The sequence below is a fragment of the Haliotis cracherodii genome, unplaced genomic scaffold (genome assembly GCF_022045235.1).
Source record: "Haliotis cracherodii isolate W230 unplaced genomic scaffold, xgHalCrac1.p SCAF_3, whole genome shotgun sequence".
Taxonomy (NCBI): domain Eukaryota; kingdom Metazoa; phylum Mollusca; class Gastropoda; order Lepetellida; family Haliotidae; genus Haliotis; species Haliotis cracherodii.
Genome location: NW_027266286.1, coordinates 31,616,209 through 31,640,090, shown reverse-complemented (window position 1 = coordinate 31,640,090; position 23,882 = coordinate 31,616,209). Strand labels below are relative to the sequence as shown.

Genomic DNA, 23,882 nt, shown 5'->3' with positions numbered 1-23,882 from the left:
TAAAGGTGTAATTACAAGTTTCTCAAGGTGTAATTACAAGTTTCTCAAGGTGTAATTACAACTTGTAAAGGTGTTATTACAAGTTTCTAAAGGTGTAATTACAACTTGTATTGAAACTTCAAATGTTTCGATCATTCAGTGAAATTTCACATTTCTAAACTTGTAATTACGCCTTTAAATCTAGTTATTACACCTTTAAAAACTTGTATTTTCATCTTTTAAACTTGAAATTACACCTTAAAAACATGTAACTACAACTTTTTATAAGTCGTAATAACACCTTTTTAACTTAAGTTGTCACGATAACATGGGAATGTTCACATAATTATATATTTCATATGGCTATAGGTGGAATGCTGAACACACACGCACAGCACGCGCGCGTGCACGCACGCACGCGCGCACACACACACACACACACACACACCGTTGCTCCAGAACCCGCACACACACACACAACGTTGCTCCAGAACCCGCTGGAGAACCCGGAACACACCTGGGTATATTCAGACAGAACTACAGAAGTCTTTTAATTAGGGCCACTTGTTTTTGTTTTTCTTGAAATTTCAAGATACTGAATTGAAATTTTAAGATACACACGTTCTTCAGGAAACATATTTTCGATAAGAACACAATGTACCTTGTTTGCCGTCGCAAGCTGTACAACATTGTATACAGTATATATTTTATGTACGTATTCCCCGTGCAGGAGTTATCTTGCACACAATACGCAACTTAATTCATCGGAAATGATATATAATTTGCATTGTATATAGATCAAGTGTATATTTGCTTTGGAAATAGTGCTTATAAGAGATTTCTCGTATTCTCTCATTTGCATTTTCAATAAAATTTCAAAGATAGTGTACGCACAATGGATAGCTTATCACATGTATGACCGTCTCTCATTTTGGACATTTAAGGGTACATCACGTCCGCCGTGACGCTCTCGCGAGATGTGACAGGTGCTCGATTTGGTGCTTAGTCTGACAATGGCGAGTGAGCCGCATTTGACATATTTTGAAGGACGCGGTTTCGGGGAACTAATTAGAATGACACTATGTGCTGCACGAATCAAGGTGAGTCGTCGTTTGCTTGACTAGCTTCCGAGAGAGAGAGTGTAGTGACTTATGGTCATCGTGACCTCACATGGACTCGGCCCTACATGTGAACGGTTGCCGGTTGGTTGGTTGTATAACGCCGCGCTCAGCAATATTCCAGCTATATGACGGCGGTCTGTAAATAATCGAGTCTGGACCAGACAATCCAGTGATTCATATCCTGAGCATAGATCTACGCAATTGGGATCGATGACATGCATCAATCAGGACCTGTCAATCAAGTCAGCGAGCCTGACCACCCGATCCCGTTAGTCGCCTCTTACGGCAAGCATGGTTTGCTGAAGACCTATTCTACCCAGATCTCCATGGTACATGTGAATGGAAAGTAGGAAAGGGTTCTCAATTCTGGTGATAAATATTGACAGGAATTATTTTCGTTTGTAATATAATTGTATGTATATATATGTATATATTTACCCCCGTGTGTAGTGTAATAAAGTATAGTTTTCCCTCAACTCATATAGATCTAGTTAAAGCATGAGGATGCTTAATTGGGCGTGAGTGCTTTGATGTTATGACAGTTCACGGTCAAACTATACTTTTTATACTTTAGGGAAACGTCATAGCGGCCTGTCCTCATTTCGCCTACACCTCATTTCGCCTACACCCTTATCAAAACAAATTCAAAACATAAGTCAAGTGCTGTGTCAAGACAATCTTGAAGCCTCATACATTGTTTAATAGCTGATATTTACATTATGCAGTAATAATAATAATGACTCATGATAACTGTAGCTTAGTACATATCCAACGGCATCAAGAAATTGCATTACAGTTTTTCTTCCACTAAGAAGCTGTGTCTTTAGTCTTTCAATTCTTTCGTCCCTTTGTCTGTCAACACGAGCTTGGGTCTGCATGATCCTCCAAGATCAATTTGTTTCCTGGAGCGTCTGTCTGCCTTTTCAATCTTCTTGATCTCCTTCAAGAACTGATAGATGTGCTGACCTGGCACATAGTGTCTTTTGTATGTATATATCTACATCTATAAAGTAAAACTGTATATACCGCAAGCCATCGTCTCCAAGTTGTCACTTCCTACTGAGAACCATACGTCGGTACCTCGCATATACGAGTATGCAAATTATTCACTAATCAACATCAGACCATATGTATTATTAGAAACAACACTCCAAGTTTGAAAGACTTGAAATATTGATGGGCATATATTTTCAAAATATACTTATTATGGACTATTCTTGCTGCGCTGCTCGAAATGACACCTATCAGAGAATCGAAGAATGAGAAGCCAAAGAGCTGCAGCCAAACGGAAATGTGTTTTGTTGTTGATTAATGCATGTACGACTTAAACGGCTGAAGCTATCGTCAACATTTTATCATAAAACACTGCATAGTATCCCTTCAACTCGGGTAACCGAACAGGTGACAACAAACTGGATCAATAAAAATGTGAAATTCAGATTATTATCCCTGAGCATGATGATTTACCATTTAGATTGTATTTTCTGTTCTGCTAGGCATTGTTTAATATGCAGAAATAAATTCTGCAAATGAATGAAAACAAAATGCAAATACCGTAATCACAACCAACAACAGCTATATGTATAATATCAGGGAGTTACCTTGTTGGAGGAAGGAGTCCGCAGATATCGACATAAACGAACAATGTCCCATACATCTGAAGCTGTACAAAGAAACTTGTCCGATGTCACATGTCTGTGTAACAATCTAATATATATTAAACTATATATAGTGTTTGGGGATATTAGGACCCTACTGACCACGTAAGTTTGTTTAGTTGTTTCACATAGGTGTCAGTAAAGTCTCCTTGGTCAGCTGAGATGACACACGTGACAACTATGTTCAGGATGTCCACTGTTCTTTAAAAAATCAATCAACACGTTATTGGCTAATCCATTTAACAAAGTATGTTGTTTTTACATGGGCATGTCATGCCAAGATATGGGTGCATTCTGTCGGATTCAGTAAGCCTACATATATAAACACTTACTTTTGACAAGTCCTCTGTGCAAGATAACAGTGATTAATCAATCAACGTATTATCAGTTAATCATTTGAACAATGTGTTTTGCAACTCTACTGATTATCCCTCTCTTGCTGCGCTGCCACCTGCATATTACATAACATGTAGGACATTCACCACATTAGATCTGGATGTATAATCCAATCATAGATTAAATAATTCCCCCAGACACAATACAAACCACTGAGTGCTCCATTCATTGCCTTGACACCCTTACAGGCAGCGGGGGGGCATGGGTGGCCCAGTTGTCTAAGGCGCCGCGATTCGCTGTTCAGAGTTGCGTCCCTTGGGCACGCCAGAAACCTATGATTGTGGGTTCGAATCTCGGTTCGCCCCGATTATGTTTCTAGGTTTGTCAGCACCATACCCATGCTCGTGGGTTTCACCAAAGGGGTAAACGTCTGAGACCTGCATCACTTTGGGCTTTCCTCCCACATTTAGCTGACACGCGTGATATGACTGGAATACTGTTAAAAGCGGCGTTAAACCCAACTCACTCACTCACTCTTTATAGGCAGCGGTGAACGTTACTGAGATATTTTGCAGTCTTTGTCAGGTAATCTGAGTAGTTCTACCACCAATTATACCTGTAAAAGTCATTAACTGAGCATCAAATCAATGATGACAAATATACAGGTTGAAGGTTATACCATGAAACATGGATGGCAAGAAGGGAGTAGTAACTGTTGTAGAGAATGGAATTTGTACGAAAAATAAGAGAGGTTACTGTTGAGTATACGAACTGAATTTCATTGTTACAAAAATTATACGTACACATCTTTTCTGTATACCATACTACATAATTTACACATGCAGATGAATTTGCAAGGTTAAGGTAACCATCATCTACTCAAATGTGAGGATACCAGTAAACCCTCGCTGTCAACAAGGTTTTCCAGGTGGCCCCTCACTGGTCAGAAGCCCAGTTTGTTGGTTCCTGGCTAATTAAAATGGCGCCGGCTAGACAACTGAAAGTTTGAGTCTTGTCTCCCTTTAAGAGACCTATTAATGTGTTAGACATAATACAACACCACTATAATGGGTAGTTTATTAAATATATAGGTCATATTTCATTGTCTGTTAAGTGTGTGGTTATCCATAATCACATGCACCAATAAGTATACGATTTAGATTTAAGTTTTTTATATTAATTTGCTTGAATTTAATCACGACACTCAAAACATTCCACAAGTGCATTGTTGGGGCTGAGTTAACACCTGTAAACATAGCCGAAGTTCAGTGTCACGGGTTATTGTGAGTTGAGGGGTTTTCTGTTGTACAAGTTGTTTCCACCAGTGATGTCAGCGACTGCAGCAAAAGCAAACCATGAAATAGTGTGCATACTAGTTGGTTACACTACATGATACCTTTACCAACGTGAATCAACGGCTTGGGCGATATATGGCGTCGCTGTGCGATGAACGTGGCAGAGGAAGAGAAACAGTGGCTGTTTTGTTTGACTGCAGTATATTGCAAAATGCCGTACGCTGTGGTTAAGAAACGTTTCAAGGATTGCGTATGCCTGTACCTTGAGACAGACATAGGCCCAAATTCATAGGACACCCAACACCCAGCTCGGACATTTTGTTTACTTCTGTGGCACGGACACATGACCGCGAAGCATAGGAACAACACAACTTGACGTTCCAATTGTTTCATGAGACTGTATTCTTAAAATCAATCAATGAATTTTCATTATTATTTAGATAACACATCTTTGCAATCACCTTTCAATGATCGGCCAGTTGATCAATGATGACTAACAAATATACAGAGTCAGATATTTGTGCTTGTCAAAACTTTATGCACACTCTATGCATGTATATGTATATGTATATGTATTATCGTCTGATATCAGAACCAAATGGTCCTGTGTCCTCATAATACCAAAAATCATGTCTTTGCATTTTCTTTCCAAATGGGTACTTTTCTAACATTGTTGTAAATTTCATGAAGTCCTATTGCTGGAAATTAGTTTTTCAGTGCCTGTCATTGTCCAAAAACTCATAAGTGAATGTTCTATGTCCATATTTCATCACGTCCATGAAACGGATCATGTGACGAGGAGATAGGACCACTCAGTTGCAAGTCATTTGCAGATAGAAATGTTTGGTTATCATTTATCAGCTGAAGGATGTGAACAAAGAGAGTGAACTTTTGTGATCTGTTAACTGAAGTTGTAAATAAAATTTGATGAATTCATTACATTGTGCTCTCTGAAGTATGTCATCTCTCCTTTGGGTGAAAACTATGGACCAGAATAATTAGAATACACCAGTTGAATTTACTAATTGAGACAGAACACTAATTCTAAAACAAATCTTTAATTCACCTGTTTAAATTTGGAACATTTTCTTGTTAAATTTTAAAGTTTTCAACAATATTCCTTTTCTGAGTGACAGGATTTATTGCACTTCAAAATGAAGTATTTAGTTGAAATTATGACAGACGACATACATGGAGAAATTGACAAATTTAGCCGTTTGGTTTACTTTTAGAACAAATAATACTGAACTATAAGTAGTATCATCAATATTAACTTTTATTAAATTAGTGCCAAACAATGAACTATTATCTTATTATAGCTCAAATACTGTTAAAAGCAGTGTTAAACCCAACTCACTCACTTATCATAGCTGAATATTGACTCTGAAAAACGTCTTAGAATGAATGAATGAATGAATCTTTCAGACTTCTAACAGTGACTTAACCATGGGTGCATGTGCAATGATGACAGTGATGTATAGATCGGTATAGAATCTTATCCAACTGTCCTCAAACATTCTCAATAAAGAAATGTGGTTTCCAAGCTCATGTTATTATCATTATGAGTATATCTAATATTATCATGGTTATTGCTTTGCAAATGTGACTTTATTTGATCACTTTCTATGTTAATAATTTTATACCACAGATAACTTGACCAAGAAAATGGAAAATTCTTTAAAAATACTTTGTTTTACATCATTGCATTAAATGCATTTTTAAAATTACATTTGAATTAAAACACTTTTTTTAGAACCAGTGTTGGACAAATTTATGTTTTTTTCTTCTAATTTTTTATCGGGCGGTCGGGTAGCCTAGAGGTTAAAGCGTTGGATCGTCACGCCGAAGACCCGGGTTCGATTCCCGACATGGGTACAATGTGTGAAGCCCATTTCTGGTGTCTCCCGCCGTGATATTGCTGGAATATTGCTAAAAGCGGCGTAAAACCATACTCACTCACTCACTCTAATTTTTAATTTATTTTATAACCTGTGATAAAGCACAAATATTAAATAAACCTTGGTAATTTATAAGCTTTTACGGTTTTGTTTCAGTATTTTAATATATCATTCTTCAAAATTCTTACCTTGAAGAAATGGGTTGTGAATTTACACTGTAATAGGAAAATACCCCCTGTAATTAAAAGAATAAGATAAATAATTTTCATTAAGTGTATATATGCCCATTTGAGCAATTCTTTTGTGTGTACACACACACAGGCACACTCAGTTGTTTTTTCTCCTGCTTTGTGTGCTGCTGAGACTGCTATGTTATTGATCTGGCGTTAAGTTGCCTTGTGTAAAAGAACATTTCAATCGTAATTTTTAAACGTACTTATCTCACACTATGCGTATCTCCTTCTTTCGACACCCAAGTGGGAATGTGCCTAAACAAGCTTTCCAGCATCTGAAAAAAACCTCAATTCCCCGAACACTCCTAGCATCACCATGGTCACCGCCCAACAATCTGGGTCATGGACACTTCATGCTGGTTGACCTACACGAGCCGAACATGCGATTTCCCCTGCTAACTCATTCTCTATCTAATGTCACGGTGTGGTGACATGCTCTCGAAAGAGAATCCGTTTGGCTGTTTCTTTGGTTGTTTTGGTAACATGGCAAAAAACTACGCATCTACCTGCATGCCTGACTTGTAGACAGGTTTTTCTCCTTCCGACCCACATGATGTCTGCTCGGATTGCCTGCTCTTCACAGTGTGTAGACTTGCCCGATGAATCTTTCAACATTTATCTTCGCAAGTGCCAGCATTGAATCTGCTGAATTTTTTTAAAAAAACTAAGAAAACTCCTATGAAGAATCATCCACACCCTCGCTTCCTATATTGTTTGTTAATGACGATGGAGTATCTGACAGGATGGAGTATCTGACAGCTTTCTCAAGGAAGACTGCTCAGCCACTTATGAGATTCATGGAGATACAACCTGCGGTTTTGGATGTACGGGAAGTTCCCCCAGTGGTATTGGATCTGACTGCTCCTGTACTTTCCTCACAGTCGGCCACACTTCCTCTTGCTTCTACCAAGTCTACCGTAGACCGTCTAGTTGCAGAATGATCTTTATGGATTTATAAACAAACTCAAGATCAAGAATGACAACCTAGGGCTGGCTAATCATGGGATCGATAATCCTCTCAGACTAGAGATACATCCAAAGATTGTGAATCCTCCCTGGGTCAATGTACTTCTAAGATTTGACAAAGATCTCAAGATCGGCGCTCCTCTGTGAAGCAGCTCACTTCAGAGATTTAACATACCGGGTACCTCACAGAATTGATGCACCTCAAAGCATTGCAATACTTCCAACGATTGCTGCTCCCCTAAGGATTAAGGCATATCAAAGGAGTGACATACCTCTAAGGATTGACATTCCCCCATGGTTTAACAAACATCCACAGTTAAACGCACCTCTCCAGATCGGCAATCGCTCAAAGGATGGATGATCAGGGGATCGGTTGTTTACTCGTCCTCTCTCACAGAGAGACACTTCAGATTCCTCATGTATCTGTTCAGAAGATGAACTTCATACCGATTCTTCTGGACACTTTTAGCACTTGGCTCACTCTTCTTCCAGTCATCTTGACTCTAGCCTATGTGATCGTTATCGGTTTTTTTACTATCATCAACGACGAGAATTTCCATTGAACCCTGCTTCATATAATGCCTATGCTAGCTCTCCTCTACCGAGCTACTATCCCTCTCCTTGCCGTGAATTTTTCTCTCTTCATCGGCACAGAGATAATCCTTGTCACTTGGCTACTACCAGCAGATGTCCTTCCCAAAAGGCCACGCATGGCATTCTTCCTTCAATGCACCGCTTAGGTTTCCCGTGCCCCTGGTCTGATGTCCACCTACTGTGGCTGTACCAGATTTTCCACACATATAATTTCCTACCTCATGGAATCCTAATCCATCTCAGCACGGCAACTTCAGTCTCACTTACAAGCTGTGACATAAGCATGCCTCCCTCACTCGGGCCTTCCTATGGATACAGTAAATTTCATTCCAGCTTTTCATCAGCCTACGACCTTGATAGTGTCACCCCCTTGTCCTGTGGACCCTTTGTCCAAGGGGGATTTAATCAATCGTCATGCCTCCCCTGCTTCTTCCTCAGATGTTTTGACACTGTGGATCCGGTTACAGTTTTGATTTGGATTGCAGATTTACTCCATCTTCCCAAGATTACTTCACTGAGGTTACCGTATCAACTTTTGTTGTCCCCTCTGCTACTTCACCAAATTTTACGCTCCCTCCCGAACCAGTATTGGCTGACATGTCTAGATAAAGCCTTTGGGTCCTTTCGCCGTCTACTCGATCAATTAGTCCCCTAGCTTTGACACTGCTCTTGAAGTGGACAGTGACTTGGTGACTTTGGCCCCCAAATGTTTGATGTCTTGCTTTTCGATAAGTGCACCTAGACACCACTATTCGTCAAACACTAACCCTAGTCTCTACTATTCTTTGGCAATGGAGGCTCTTACCTCAGTTTTGGTCTTATCCAGGACATTGTTACGGCCATTTTGGATCTTCTTTCTCATTACACAGGGTCTGTTACAAGATGCCGTGGTGTCCTTCAACACTACTCATGGGACGGTTTCTTTAAAAAATTGCCTAATTACCAACTGCCTTGGTCAACTCCTTCACTTTTGATGGGCGCATCCCAGACATTGCACAGGAGGTTCAGTTTGACTAATTTTTCAGGGTGACGGTGGTTCTGCTTCGTTTACACGTAACCGCCTTGAAGACCAACAATGAAAGGACCACAAACAACCTGCCACTCCCACTCAGCTGGATCTTCGGAAGGTAATTAGCAGCAGATCCAGTACTTTTCCTGGGCGTGGAGATGTTCGTCAAGGACAATGTGATGGCAAATCAGTTATATGTACCCTGTCTTTCTCGGGTCCTAAAAGTAGCGTCTAGAACGCCATTGAGTGCTTGGGCACAGCTCCCACGACACCGTGTTTCTACTCGCCGATGTTAATGGTCCCAAAGAAAGACAGCCTCTAACTCCGTCTCATTTTCAACATGAAAAATTCAACACGTTATGCCTAAAGATACGTCAATTAACTACATACAATTCTTAGTCCCAGCGAATTCAGTTTAGATCTACAGGACACATATTTACATGTCCCTATCCCTCGGGAGCACTGATTGGTTCATTCTCCTCAGCTGCCCTTACCAGTGGAAGGTGCTCCAATTTTGCATTTCCTTAGCGCCATGGCTATTTACCCACCCCACCAAACCCATTGTCAAATTCCTACTCATTCGAGGCATCGTCTTCGAATCATACATAGATGACTGCATTCAGGCCAACAAAGATCAAGGCATCCTACATCTAAACTCCATGCATGAACGTCTTCTTCATCAACTCGGCTGAAATAATTCCCACTCAACATCTTCAGTTTATCAGGGCCATGCCCCAGGATTGTTGGGTGAATATTCAACACCTTGTTCCATTGGCACTCAGACAGTCACTTTTTCTGCATCAATGGCAACAACTTCTTGGTCTCCTGACGTCAGCACAGGCTCTCACCACAGGCTTTGTCAGCAAAGGCTATTCTCAATCACTTGTCAGGTACTAATTTCCCTGCCGAATCACCTACTGCCACCTCTCCAATGGGGGCTGGTACCATTGAATGTCTGCAAGGGAGTCTCATTGCATCCATTTATCACAACTCTACACCTAACAAGATGGTTGGTGTCACTACTTTCTCTGGCGCTCATCTTTTTTCAGCTGATCATTGGCATCTCCTGATTATGTTGCACCATACCCGTGCTCGTGGGTTTCACCGAAGTGGTAAACGTCTGAGACCTGCATCACTTTGGGCTTTCCTCCCACATTAAGCTGACACGCCGCGATATAACTGGAATACTGTTAAAAGCGGCGTTAAACCCAACTCAGTCACTCACTCACTCACTCACTCACTCACTACTTGACTATGTGTATGTTGTTTGACTGTTTTATACCATGTGAATGTTTAGTCCATGAACAATTCCAGATCAATCGTAAAACATGAAGGGGTGATGAGGTGGTCACATTTGATAACAGCCACTCTCATTCCTGTTTGTCAAATTACTATCACCTTTCATCATTCAATAAAGAAGAGAAATTTGTCTGTTGTTCTTGTGAGATTAATGCATTTTTTTCAATATTTAATTGTATTGTGTATTGTGAAGACAATTAATCAGCTCAGTCTCATGTGGGATTTACTATTTTAAACATGATAAAGATAACATTGTTTGCTTTTATTGTTAATATGTTGACCGAAACTTACGCTCTTTCTGGTTTTGCAAACAGCATGGATAAAGCTTGTGTGAAGGGGAAGAACGATAAAGACATATATTTTTAGTTTCTATATATTTTTCCAGTGTTTTCTGGAACAATTTGTTTTTCAGTTCACAGAACGCTTTGTGCAGTCAAGAGAGGAATTCCTTCAAATGAAAGCAGGTAATGTCACATTTGAATTAGGGGTGAAACAAAACATCAGTGCACTTGTGCATTGTGAGTTTTCATGTCACAATACAATATTTGATACTGAATACAAGACAATACACTTGCTAGAATATATTAATTACTACTTGGTGAATGACCACCTGCGTTTTTTTCAGTAAAATATCAGAAAATGTGTTGTGATTCAAGTTTCAATTGCACTACTTAAAAATAGCCACTACGAACATGTGTCTTCAGCTAGCTTTTCCTTTTCAACCTCCTCACAAATATTTATAGTCAAGAAGTAATTCCACCTGATTTGATGTAAATATGCGTATCCAAATACAAAAACGTATTGTGATGCGTATCGTAACGTGACCTATGTATTGTGATACATATGACCTTGCTGTTTCGTTTCACGTCAAATTTCAACATTGTTCATGTATAAATGCAATGCTAAGTACAGATGTACCTACTATCTACATAGATTCACAAAGGCATATATCAATGTTCCCGTTAACCGGTAATTACGAGTTTTTTACCAGTAAAATTAGGCATGGACTGGTGATTACTGGCTGTCCCTGTGGACCGGCAAATAGAATACCTTATAAATCTTTGTTGTTGAACAAAACATTGATAATATTCATAAAAGAACATTTTTCGAACGAAGTCAGATTGTCAGTTACCATCAGGGTTTCACCTTGTCTATTTTTAGTGCAAGGAAATAACATTTTGCTTTGCTTCGAGGTTAAATATCCATTCGTAGAGACTATGTATCAAAATATTTTAAAAAGAAGAAGAGAAAATTGTGACCAAAGTTTGTGTGAATGACATGTAGATCTAATTAAATTACTTAAGAGATGATGTCACTGAACTAAAAACAATTTTCACATGTTATTTTTATTTGTTGGAAGTAGTGACTGACAAAAATTTAGTTGGGACTGGTAATGATATATGTGAATCTGCCTTAAGTAGCTAGGTTACCTCTGTGTGTGGTGTATGCTGCTTGCTTTGTTGGTGTTTGTTCGTTTGTTTGTTGTTTAACATCCCACTAAGCAATAATCCTGCTGTATGATGGCGGACTGATGCGGCAGGCAATCCAGTGATTGATGCTATGAGCAATATCCCTCACTGTCAGGATACAATGACATGGGATCAATCAAACCACTGGGCCTGACCACCTGACCCATTCACCACCTGACCCATTCACCACCAAAGCTTCATTGAAAGTGGTGTCACTATCTTAAACTCTTTATCACGGACTTCACTAATTATTTCTCTTGCTCATGAATGAAATTTGATTGGTCAGCTAGCGTAGTCATTTGAAAAGGCATTTGTGACCAACTCCTGTTATTTTGGGACAAGCCGAATGGCCATTTATGCGACTGGGTTCCATCTATGTGCAAAAGGGCATAGCTAAAAGAATTGTCTACTCATTGCGTAACAAATCACGCACATTTCACCCATTTATCATATATATTTCAGATGCTATAGAAAACACTTAGGGGCGTATTATACAGTATGACTGAACACATTTAACTGTATCTTGGGTATATTTTTAGATGTAAGACACATGTCAATTCAACTATTTTTCCTGAGGGATTCTTTTCCCTCAGTACTTGAAGTCATGCTCACATTCTGATTGGTTTTGTCATATTTTCGGAAATAACAATCATCGATAGAGGGATGAGTCTTCTCGCAGGTTACAGAAAGGGGCAAGTGATGATAATGTTGAAAAGTGTTCAAAACGCGGCCACGGTTTTTTTATGGGTCCGAGGGATTTATCTGGACATGCTAAATGTAATGACATATGATATACTGGATAACCGAGGCTGAGCTGACTGTGACTAAAACAAGTATTCCTTATAGGGCTGGGATGAGTCCAAATTTACTACCCGGGTACCCCATCCCTAAATACTGGACCCTATCCTGTATGCGCTGTAGGTCTCAAGAGTTGGGTACAAAATGTCCAATTGGATACTGTTTTACCGGAGCCCTGGCTAAAACTATTCAGAAACACGTATAAAACAATCTGGTCATACATAAACTGAAGTTAACTGAAGCTGATCTTTATTCACACATGAAAGTCAGAAGGAATGTGTGTGTAGTCAGAAAGAAAAGCGAACATTAGTGACTTGTTGTATAACCATGGAGTTATAGTGAATATTTGTCATTAAACAAAGTATAATGAGATTAACCACAGGCACAACTTGGTATCCACCCAACCCATGTGCCCCAGTTGCACGTCCAAGCCCCAATTCCTACCCTAACTTATTCACCGTTCACAGATGGCAAGATGTTGTTTGGCCAGCTACCCCTCCTAGAGATTGATGGACTAAAGCTTGTACAGAGGAGGGCAATCCTGAATTACCTGGCCAGGAGGGAGGGGTTATATGGCTCTAACCCAACAGAAAACGCCTTGTAAGTAATCGTCTATCAACCGATGATTGTCGTAAAAGACAACTAACAGAATCGGGTGTTCAGGCTCTATGACTTGGTTGATGTCATCGTATCCCAATTGCATAGATCGATACTCGTGTCAATCTCTGGATTGTCTTGTCCAGACTTGACTTTTTACAAACTGACGTCATATAGCTGGAATATTGCTGAATGTGTGGTTAAACAACGAACAAACAAAACAAACTAAAAACAAAACGAAAAATTGATAGAGTATGTGTAACTTTTGACTATTTTAACCATTACTCGCTATTGTTCTAAAAAACTGTGTTTCATGGAAGCCAATCAGTTGATACTCATGCTTTGGGTTGGACTTGACAGACTGTTTAATGTCGCAACTGGTCGAAGTTCTTGGCATTTTATACTGTTGAATATATTGCTGATACAACTCAAAAATCACTTGAACTATTAACAAGAATGTATCGATCCAAGTATTCATGTGCCAGGTTACCTGCTGTGCTGCATCTTCCCGAGGCAAGAGCATCCACTATCTATTTATCAAAGTCTTGTTTCCACCTTAGCCACATGAAACCCTCTTTCTTTTTCTTAATGTTATTGGACAATAGCACACATCTATAGTCCAATCAGAGAACATTTCACAAAAACAACATCCGGGTTAAGAAAACTTGTCAAATTTGCGCTGAAGTTCTTCAACAATTAAGAGCAAACAAGTATTTTTTTAGTCTTCAAGTTTGAAATCAACTCACTGTAAGCTGTACGATGAGAACAGTCATTCACCTTAACACGACTGGTACATATTCGTATGAAAGTGATTTACCGCTGCCTGTCTTTGTTGAAAAGATTCCTTATCATCTTTTAAACCCTTTGAGCATTTTCATTAATCCCTTAATAATAGTAATAGGTTTTTGCCTTTTGTAGATGTTTCAAAATCATGAAATTTATGCAAGCATGATTATCAACGCGAAAAATGGGAATGCCCATGGCCACATCAATACAGTGACACATTTATCTAGACATTGGAGTACATTGTCATGTAGGGTTCACTGCAAATGGCCGGAAACAATGACATGACAAAGCTCCCAATAAACAATGTAAATAACCGCTCAACAAGTTCATGTCAACATGGTCAAGTGTGGTCAGTTTGTTCACACAACTTGATCAAGCTGTTAAGACATTTGCCAACCATGTATGAGGTAAAGCAAAAGGAGTTGTTGTTAATACATGACATAAACTGTATGATCTTCGTTGGTGACCTGGCCTCTCTCATTAACACATTAATGCATGGATTACTTTGTGGACATTTAAGATATAACAAAAACAGTTGCTTTCCATTTTCAGCAATTGGCTGATTGACAATATCAAGTCTTTTTCGGTAAATTAAACTTTATTTCATCACAATAGTTTATGTTAAATATTATCGATAACACAATTTTCATGTCGATAATCATTGATATTTCCTCCCATTGATGATAATTTTGATGATCGATAATTTTAGCCAGCCCTAGTTCTAATATACCCTATGAAATCTTTGTTGCTTGAATAAAAGTTTCATCCGAACTCAAAAGAGGGTGGATTACACCAGCTACATTGCTCAGTCCTTTCTGAAAGGTCAAGTTCTGACCACTAGCTATTCCTAAGTTATCCCACCCTGCCCTAACCCTCATGGTGACTGGCCGCTGCTGGCTCTGCATACTGCATCACAGTTTAAAAAATGTATACAAAAGTGTTACAACGTTCTTATTTCTTCAGTCAGTGTAACCAAATTGTATGACATGCAACTTGAGTTGATTGTCTTTTCAACAGTACCTTAAGTCAACAAATCCAAAAGGACTGCACTGCCTATCCATCGATAAAAGTGCTGGTATTGTCAGTTTCCTACTTTTCTACATTAATCATAATATGGAAGCACCCGAATGTGGCAAATAAAGTCAATTTAGCGCCTTGTTTGGAATCTAAATGTCCAATAATTCATATCATTGGGAAGTATATATCCTAACCGTGATAGACATATGACATATGACAAATGTAAATTGAAGTAGAACATTACAGCACATTGTATCCACAAGCTTTAAACCCAAATGCGAAAAAGTATAGCTGTCATTATTTTAGAAGTAATGTTGATGGTTTCAGTAGTTGTACTTTGTTTGTACCATGTGTACCATGTGTACCATCGATAGAAATGGGGGCCGAGTGACCACATATGAAACCGACCTTGACACAATTTGTTTACAATGTGGCGTCGACTCAGGACAGATGTTATGGACACACTTTTGAAATTTCCTTTTGCTATAAAATGTGACATTTCTGGTGTCATTTGCTGTGATATTGCTGGAATATTGCCAAAAGCAGCGTAAAACCAAAATTCACTACTCATGAAATATGAAACGGTTAGGGCAATTTATTCACACGGTCGGGTAGTTTGAGCAATCACACATGACTCTCAGTCATTTCATATTAAAAAAGCAGCAGATATTTGATGAAACGGGCAGGCATGTAGGACAACCGGTAGGCAAGAAATTGGGCACAGCTATGATGTGAACCTGCCCTGTTGATCATATTCCGGCTTGGTCATTCAATGTTTACATTTTAATCATGAACTTGCTGCCCATATATATACATTATACCACCTAAATATTTAAGATCATAGCTATCTTTCCCTGTCTTAGATTTAAATGTTTTCTGTAAATCAGAATCATAAAACAGAAAGACAATCTGCATTGTCATTTCGTCTCAAGGCTCATGCTAAATCGCCATGACACACAGCCGATAAAAATATGCAATATTTGAACAAAAAACTTTCGTTTCGGACCAAACATTGGTAGTCTTACACCAATAACTGTACAGTGGGGAAAAGTAAATCTTTCTGACCAGTCTGATAAATTTCTTTTTCAAACTGGCTGTCTGATATTATAATAGTTACATGTATGTAACATAGGTGCCTAATCAAAATTCACTGTCATTCGTCTGAAGTTCAGCATGGCAGAAGGTCGATAAGCGTAAGACAACTTGCTACCAGATATATCCACGGTAGACTGCGAAATATTCAACTATGGAGAGCATGGGAATACGTGCAGAAATGTCTGTGTTCCAACAAATGCTAGTGCAGAATGCATACAAAGACAACTTGCTACCAGATATATCCAAGGTAGACTATTTGGAAGGAAATCTGAGTAGAACACATCTAGAACCTTTGGAGGGCCTGCCAACATTTGTAGACGATATGTATGTATTTGGCTATCTAGAAGAAAACGATATTGTATCTCTACGAGGATCTGTGTCTTGTACAACTGGAGAAAATGGATCTGCAAAACGTATACTACCAGAAATACGAATAGCAATGCAGAAAGTATACGGATGTTGCGTGCATGCTACTATTGCAAATACAATTTCCTATATAGGAGGCTCCGGAAGCAAAATACGAGACACAATGCAACAAATACAAAAAACAAAATGTTCCATATACTGGAATTTCCAATCCATCTGTTGTTTGTAGAAACAGAATAGTCCTTTCCAATCCTCAAAATATACTTTTGGCAAATTTTCTACATGTATATTGTCCTACCATATCCAATGCTTTTGTGCATTCTTTCCATGCTGGCGCTTTTTCTATATATTGCATGGAAGAATCTTCCACTTCTTCTTGAATTTGTCTATCTTTGTATTTGCTGCAAGTGGTTCTTGGTTTGGTGTTTTCTCATTGTTGTAGAACATTTTTGTTTCTTCCACGAGCAAAGACAATTCGTCTCCTTCTACCATTGGGATCCAATACATTGTCGTTCCATTTTTGTCTGGTTTTGTAAGTTGTACAACTGGTTCTAGCAATTCTAGTATCTTTCGCAGTCTTTTTGTTTACCAAATAGATAGAAAACAATATACATCTACATTTTCAATATTTTCGATACATCTAGCTACAACACGTTCTCCTTTCCATCTGAGTATAGAAATATTTTTTCCATAAAATTAGGACATCTTTCTAAACCAGTCCCCCAAACTTTCTTCGACAATATTTTTGGTATCTGTAGATGCAATTCTATATTCTTGTATGTTTTTTGTATTTCTTCTATTTCTTGTTCTCTCATTTTCCTTTCCTCCTTTTCTTTTTGTATCTTTTGTTTGTGTATTTTTGCAATATTTTCTTTCCATAGATTGCTATCCAACCAGTCTTCTATGTCTTGCAATCTTTGTTCTTTATTGGATCTCGAAAGAGTGGATATTTGTCTTTTGGTTTCCATTTCTATTGCTTGGAACTGGGAAATTGTTTTCCTATTCTCTGGGATTTGTTTTTCTGGAATATCCATTCTATGTATTCTGTGCTTGGGAGAAGCTTGGAAGGGTTTGTATCTGCCTTGGATATTTTTGTTGGTTGTTTGGATGGCAAGAATAGTTTTGGAATCCATTGCTTTAGTATAGCAACGAAGTAGACCAAACTCTACCCCTTCGTTTGTAGAGGATAGGATGTCTATACGAAATATTGGACAAGCGCGAAACCCAAAGTCTCCAATAGCAAATTCTACTGCTCTTTCCCATTTCTTCGGATCTTCTACTGTCTCTTCTTTCAGATGTATATGTATCCCTGCTATTCTCATAGTTTTTGTGTGTGCATTCCATGCTGCAAATATCATCCTAAGAGGTCTAGAGGCGACTATACAACATCTATCCAATTTCTTTGCCAAGTTTCTCCATTGGTTTTCTGGTGGTTGTTCGAGAAATAGTGGTTCTTCTTTTGGGGATACCAACTCTAGAATTTCATCTACAACCCAAGATCCTATGTCTTCGTCTGGTGCATACACAGATACTTCTATTCGAGAACAACCTCTTTTCTGTACGTCTGGATGCAAAAATGTTTTTCGTAGGTGTCTATTTAGGCAATCTACGTATTCGCAAAGATGTGCTCCTATTGGATTCCGAACGTCCCCCGCTTCGAAATTGGAAACAACTTTGTTGTATACATTCGCGGAAAATGATCTATTGTTCCTACTGTATACCCAAGTACATACATGTTCTCCTACAGATGCTGTATTGTCTAGAATTGTTCCTTCTATTTCTCCACAGTCGTATTGTATGCCTTGTAGAAAGTATCCCTCGCTTTGTAGGTATTCCACTAGTTTTTTCCTATCTTGTACACCAGAACTATAGTATAATCTATGGAATATATCTCATATCCGAAGTAATATAGTTGCCAGTGTAGTGCATCCAACCCCTTTTGTGTTTTCTCTAGGGACAACTCGGAGACATCTATTTTGCATACAAATATACCTTTGGGTTCTTCGTTGGAAAATCTTTCAATCCATTTTTTCTTCTCTTTGTATTCTGTTTGTTTTTGTATTGGTTGCATTGTGTCTCGTATTTTGCTTCCGGAGCCTCCTATATAGGAAATTGTATTTGCAATAGTAGCATGCACGCGACATCCGTATACTTTCTGCATTGCTATTCGTATTTCTGGTAGTATACGTTTTGCAGATCCATTTTCTCCAGTTGTACAAGACACAGATCCTCGTAGAGATACAATATCGTTTTCTTCTAGATAGCCAAATACATACATATCGTCTACAAATGTTGGCAGGCCCTCCGAAGGTTCTAGATTTGTTCTACTCAGATTTCCTTCCAAATAGTCTACCTTGGATATATCTGGTAGCAAGTTGTCTTTGTATGCATTCTGCACTAGCATTTGTTGGAACACAGACATTTCTGCACGTATTCCCATGCTCTCCATAGTTGAATATTTCACAGTCTACTGTGGATATATCTGGTAGCAAGTTGTCTTACGCTTATCGACCTTCTGCCATGCTGAACTTCAGACGAATGACAGTGAATTTTGATTAGGCACCTATGTTACATACATGTAACTTTTATAATATCAGACAGCCAGTTTGAAAAAGAAATTTATTAGACTGGTCAGAAAGATTTACTTTTCCCCACTGTACAGTTATTGGTGTAAGACTACCAACGTTTTGTCCGAAACGAAAGTTTTTTGTTCAAATATTGCATATTTTTATTGGCTGTGTGTCATGGCGATTTAGCATGAGCCTTGAGACGAAACGACAATGCAGATTGTCTTTCTGTTTTATGATTCTGATTTACAGAAAACATTTAAATCTAAGACAGGGAAAGATAGCTATGATCTTAAATATTTAGGTGGTATAATGTATATTTATGGGCAGCAAGTTCATGATCAAAATGTAAACATTGAATGACCAAGCCGGAATGTGATCAACAGGGCAGGTTCACATCATAGCTGTGCCCAATTTCAGGGGTGCCAAAGAAGAAAAAGACGCCCTCTTGACGATCGTCGAATCGCATCATCATTTTGACAAAAAAAATTCTTTCTGTAGTAGTGGTATAGGTATATAAATCTGGCTCCAGTGGAAGTGAGCCAGAACTGTCATTGTCTATGCTACTCGCTTTACTAATTTCACCATATTTCGCAGTCCGTAGCACTGTATAAAATAGGAGTTACACAATGTTAAAGCTGAGAGAATTAGGGTGATGATGGCTATAAGTTTGCTTTTGTACACTCAAGTGTTTGACATCTTAATTCACAGTTGAAAAGAGTCATTTTAGCGGGACCATACATGGTCCCGTGGCACTAAGTGTGTGTGAAAGTGAGGGACCATATAGGGTTAAGATTATTCCCATCATTCCCATCATTAATCCAAGTGCGTAGGCGTACCTATTTATGTCAGTCAATACCTTGCATATGAGTTTTATGTACATAATTCTATGACAGTGGATACCTAGACCAATGTTTGGTACAAATTAACGTCTCTTCTATTCACAGAGTGGACATGTACTTTGAGGGGACTCGTGACTTCATGAATGCCTTTGACTTCTGGGTGTTCGATGATGTCAATAAAATTCGGGAGGCATATCGGACAAAACATTTTCCCAGATATCTGCCAGTGTTTGAAAAGGTAAGCAAGGATACAGAAGAAATAATACATATGTTTTACTGCAGTTGTCAAGGGCTCGAGTTTTGTGCTTCTTCCATGTCCGGAGCTGCGAGTCGTTTGTTCGGTGACCAGTCCATTCCAATTGCACTGTCGGCACCATACCCTTTCAATTTTGATAGGGGGCACAGGTACCCCAGTCGTCTAAGGCGCCGCAATTCGCTGTAGGAGTTGTGACCTTTGGGCAAGCCAGAAACTTAAGATTGTGGATTAGAATCCTGATTCACCCCAATTGTGTTACTAGGTTTGTGAGCACAATACCTGTGCTTGTGGGTTTCACTGAAGTGATAAAAGTCTGAGACCTGCATCACTGCGGGCTTTTTGCCTACATTAAGCTGAAAATGCGGCACTTTTTCTCCTGGATTAAACTTTTAAAGTTTTAAAGCAGCTTCAGACACCACTCACACACTTGTGGTACCAGCCATTTAAAAAACAATTTTCTGATGTATACTCACTTATCACTTTCACAGACACCGTCCAGGCGACTCAGATTAGTGATAAATGCATTCTCTTGTCACACTTAAGGCAACTAACTTCATTGTCTTTAAACTGTTTTTGATGAAATACAGTATTTTATTACTCATGTGACATCACTTCATCATTCTTCATTTTATCCCATTAAATTCGATTTGTAGATGACGCTGTAAATGGGATGATGTTGTTGTAAGCTGGTGCTAGCCCTCAGTGTATTGCACTCTGTCATCAAAACCCTGTAGTTGTGGTTGTCTGAATCCCTCCAGGTTCTGAAGGAAAGCAGCAGCGGTTACCTGGTTGGGGAAGCCATGAGCCTAGCTGACCTTGCACTTCTAGAACCTCTAATGACAGCACACGAATGTTTTGGGGAAGATGTTCTGCAGGACTATCCCAAATTAAAGGTGAGTATTGTGCTCCACAACTGTCCCTACTTAATGGTTAGTATTGTGTTCCACAACTGTCCCTACTTAATGGTGAGTATTGTGCTCCACAACTGTCCCTACTTAATGCATAGTGAGTATTGTGCTCCTAACATTCCCAACTTAAGGTGAGTATTGTGCTCCACAACTTTCCCAACTTAAGGTGAGTATTGTGCTCCACAACTATCCCAACTTAGGTGAGTATTGTGCTCCACAACATTCCCAATTTAAGGTGAGTATTGTGCTCCACAACTGTCCCTACTTAATGCATAGTGTGTATTGTGCTCCACAACTTTCCCAACATAAGGTGAGTATTGTGCTCCACAACTATCCCAACTTAGGTGAGTATTGTGCTCCACAACTTTCCCAACTTAAGGTGAGTATTGTGCTCCACAACTATCCCAACTTAAGGTGAGTATTGTGCTCCACAACTATCCCAACTTAAGGTGAGTATTGTGCTCCACAACTATCCCAACTGAATGGTGTGTATTGTGCTCCACAACTATCCAAACTAAATGGTGTGTATTGCGCTCCACAACTATCCCAACTAAATGGTGTGTATTGTGCTCCTCAACTATCCCAATTTAAGGTGAGTACTGTGCTCCGCCAGTATCCCAACTTAAGGTGAGTACTGTGCTCCGCAACTATCCCAATTTAAGGTGAGTACTGTGCTCAGCAACTATCCCAACTTAAGGTGAGTACTGTGCTCCACAACTTTCCCAACTTAAGGTGAGTATTGTGCTCCACAACTATCCCAACTTAAGGTGTGTATTGTGCTCCACAACTATCCCAACTTAAGGTGAGTATTGTGCTCCACAACTATCCCAACTGAATGGTGTGTATTGTACTCCGCAACTATCCCAACTTAAGGTGAGTATTGTGCTCCACAACTATCCCAATTTAAGGTGTGTACTGTGCTCCGCAACTATCCCAACTTAATGGTGAGTATTGTGCTCCACATAAATCCCAACTTAAGATGAGTATTGTGCTCCGCAACTGTCCCTACTTAATGCATAGTGTGTATTGTGCTCAACAACTTTCCCAATTTAAGGTGAGTATTGTGCTCCGCAACTATCTCAACTTAAGGTGTGTATTGTGCTCCACATAAATCCCAACTTAAAGTTGTGTATTGTGCTCCACAACTATCCCTACTTAAAGTTGTGTATTGTGCTCCACAACTATCCCTACTTAAAGGTGTGTATTGTGCTCAACAACTATCCCTAATTAAGATGTGTATTGTGCTCCGCAACTATCCCAACTTAAGGTGAGTATTGTGCTCCACAACTATCCCTACTTAAGATGTGTATTGTGCTCCACAACTATCCCAACTTAAGATGTGTATTGTTCTGCACAACTATCCCAACTTAAGGTGAGTATTGTGCTCCACAACTATCCCAACTTAAGGTGAGTATTGTGCTCCACAACTATCCCTACTTATGATGTGTATTGTGCTCCACAACTATCCCTACTTAAGATGTGTATTGTGCTCCACAACTATCCCAACTGATTGGTGAGTTGTGCTCCACAACTATCCCAACCTAAGGTGAGTATTGTGCTCCACAACTATCCCTACTTAAAGGTGAGTATTGTGTTCCACAACTATCCCCACTTAAAGGTGATTATTGTGCTCAAGTTCTTTAAGTGAAGGTGAGTTTTCTGCTCCTCGACTACCTCTGACTTGGATAATAACCTAAGGGGATGTTGTTGTGGACATGGTAGGTTTGAACCACAGGCCCCTTTCTGCACAACTGATTGATTTGCCCACATACATTGTGTAGAGAAGACATGCCTTGGAATAATTGAAATACATTATTCTTCGAAAGCTGGGCATCACTGTTTCAAGACAAACTGATTAATATGCCCTTGATTAAAAGTGGGTGGAAGTTAACATTTATCTCTGTACTAATGTGATAGGGCTGGGAATTTTTTATTTTTTTTCAGGAATTCCACAAAATGATGACAACAAATGAAGCCATTTCTGCTTTTCTTAACGGTCCTCATCGAAGACCTCTAAACACACCTGAGCATTGTCAAGACGTTTGTGGCATCCTTGCAATGGAATACAAACTCTAAAGGTTGAAAAGGCAATTAATGTTACTATATTACATAGATATATCCTTGTGTATCCTATTTTCGAACACTTGTTTCATACACTGAGAATTCAGTCGAACCTTGTGGGGACCTGGAAAAGTTTGATTTATTCATGTTTCTGTTATGGGAGATAATTGCCAGGTTCGGACACAACACTAGATTTCAAGGCATGCACAAATTTCCGTACCAAAGCTGCAGGTAGTGACAAGGGAGGCAACTCAAGCATATCATCGATCATGTTTAGGTCATATTTTGAATGACAAATTCACTAACGTAATATTCATACATTTTACTAAATTTTCACATATCATAGGCAGGCACATGAAAACACTAAAGTGTTTAAAGTGTGAATGTTTATACTACTGTAATCAGCTTGCACCATTGCTGTACAATGAGCTTGTTCGTCAGGATTGTTTGGATATTGGCTGCCTCTGATGTAAGTGTGTCAATCACACTGAGATCAGTCAATTGTATGTGAAATAAGTTGAAAGTTTGGCTGGTGTGGGTGTTGTTATTTATATGGAACGATTCGAGCCATCAGGGGAATTTTATGCTTTATATGGATACTTGGGACTCCCAAATAAGTACATGACAACCAGGAATTAGACACATCCAAGTTCGACACAACGAGGTTCGACTGTATTTGAGAATGCGTATATTATTGAATAATGAGCATTTTCAACTGAAATAAAATACTGA

The 23,882-nt window shown here is 39.1% G+C and overlaps 1 pseudogene; it reads left to right on the top strand.

The window, feature by feature from the left end:
- The first annotated feature begins 948 nt into the window (after positions 1-948).
- Positions 949-23,159, top strand: LOC139474496 (glutathione S-transferase A4-like; annotated as a pseudogene).
- The last annotated feature ends 723 nt before the right edge of the window (positions 23,160-23,882 follow it).